Source organism: Nanorana parkeri, unplaced genomic scaffold (genome assembly GCF_000935625.1).
Source record: "Nanorana parkeri isolate BGI_ZX_2015 unplaced genomic scaffold, ASM93562v1 scaffold284, whole genome shotgun sequence".
NCBI lineage: Eukaryota > Metazoa > Chordata > Amphibia > Anura > Dicroglossidae > Nanorana > Nanorana parkeri.
This window is the reverse complement of record NW_017306552.1, coordinates 1,001,240-1,003,265: the sequence shown is the minus strand read 5'-3', so window position 1 is coordinate 1,003,265 and position 2,026 is coordinate 1,001,240. Positions and strand designations below refer to the sequence as shown.

Below are 2,026 nucleotides of genomic sequence, written 5' to 3'. Positions count from 1 at the left end.
TGAAATCCCATTATTTCCTATGGGTATGGTTCACACCTGGGCGTATTACAGGCCGTATGAACGTGCTACAAAACGCCCTACGCCCAAAGAAGTACAGGAGCTTCTTTGGGACGTTTTTGTCGCGCGTTTCCATTGGGATAGAGCCAAGTAGCCCTCGGAAACGCGCGTTTGTCGCGTGTTTTTTAAAACCGCGAATCGCAGTAGAAACGCGCGACAACGCGCATATTCGATGCGCCTAGGTGTGAACCCAGCCTTAAGCTGCCCATACACCTTGTGATCATCGGACTAAACTTTTCGTCCGATGATTGAACCGTTGTACGGTGGCCCCATCCTGCCCCGATAATTGTGAGGCTGAATCAGCAGTAATTAAAAGAAAGCACCTGGACGAAATGCGGATATCGACCGCACTTATTTTTTCGTACGGTAAGTTTTCTAACCTGCTGGTTGTCAAAAGTCAATCGATTGTACAGTATTTACAGTTGTACACTGCCCATCAACCTTACGAATATCGGACGTAAACACGATCGATTGAAGGGAAGGCCGGAGTTCAGATGTAATTAAATTGTTATCACTAGCCGAATAGCTCTCATTGGACAGCTTCACTTTTCATTTCTGAATTGCTCACAAGGCTGATCAAATTTGCGTGCCTGCCCCTTTAAGTAACGGGATATTAAATTGACCTGGAGTGACGTCACCAACTCCGGGCACTCTATTAACCCAGCACGCCCACATCACGTGCTGCTAAACCGCCTGCTGTGGCGGCCATCTTTGTTGCTGGCAAAAATCGATCTATTCCTATTTTCCCCGTCCCGTTTCCACCTTAAAATGCTACAATTGATTTTAATAACTAACTCGCACATGTTCCCTTCGCGCCTGTTTATCTAGGAAACCAATGCTCCTTTCCTAGATAAACAGGCCAGTCTATGTAAAGTAACGGTACAGGAAAAAAAAATGACCCCAATGCTTCAGGCGCGCTTTGCAACACTAAAAATGCGTCCCTTGACACATATGATACAATTTCCAGAGGCGCCGCAAAAATCTAGCTCCCTAACTAGAAATGGCCGCCAGCCGGCTGCCGTTGCAGTCACATCTCATGGGCTCTTGCCTGATGACGTCACTGGTGCTTGCCGCAGCTACGCTAAGAATGCATCGAGATGCCCGATAGGCGAAGGGGTGTGGAGGTAGGCGTGGCCGACTGCGGGTCTGATTGGCCGGCTGAGGTGCGGCGTCAGTGAATGGCTGGGAGGAGGTTCTGTGGGTGAGGGGCGCTCTGATTCTTCTACTCACCGGAGCTGCCAGCGAAGGAGCGGGACGGAGGGGGGCAATGTATGACCGGAGCCGTCTGCCCTGAGACGGGGAGCGCTATGAGGTGAGGTGGGGCCCTGTCATTCTGCTGGGTTCGGCATCCAGGGGTCACCTTATCAGGTATCCTGGCTCATTATGCAGATTGCTGTAACCCATAGCAACCTATGTGGACTCCTCCCCCTGATTTCCCTGCTGCAACATTGAGTAAGGCCACAGGCAGAGTTTCACCTATCAGATAATCTTTTTGAGCATCCATATGATGAACCATGGTCATCATCATTGGTATTGTTCTCATCTTGAGGATGGCTGGATGGAGAGGTCACCTTATCCCATGATGGTGGTTGTGCAGGCCTATTCTGCAAAGTGCTGTCACCCATGGCAACGAATCAATCAATCTCCATGACTTTTCTATTTCCTAATAGAATGGAAAATATAGTCAAGAGACAGGTCACTGACAGGAATGTGAAGGCTTATTCTGTAACCCATAGCAACCGATCGACCCACCTGCCTGACATCTTTTGTAATGTTTTTACCTAGAGCCCTTCTCATCCAGGATTTCTATCGGTTGTGAGGGGTTCCATGACCTGTGGCTGACCTCTCACCTAATGGTGCTTGCATATTTCCAGGCCCAAGGCCACTTAGTAGAAAAAGTAACAAATGGTCAGGCTCCATTCACACAGGAGCGCTGGTCTGTGTTTACGCAGCTGTACGAATATGCGCC

The 2,026-nt window shown here is 49.2% G+C and overlaps 1 protein-coding gene across 1 annotated transcript in view; it reads left to right on the top strand.

Moving 5' to 3' along the window:
- Positions 1–1,242: 1,242 nt before the first annotated feature.
- The window catches only part of ITSN1 (intersectin 1), a 140,547-nt gene continuing 139,763 nt past the window's right edge, over positions 1,243–2,026 (top strand). The window contains exon 1 of the mRNA XM_018557456.1: positions 1,243–1,369. The gene's annotated coding sequence lies outside the window, so the exon portion shown is untranslated. The remainder of the gene's footprint in view (positions 1,370–2,026) is intronic.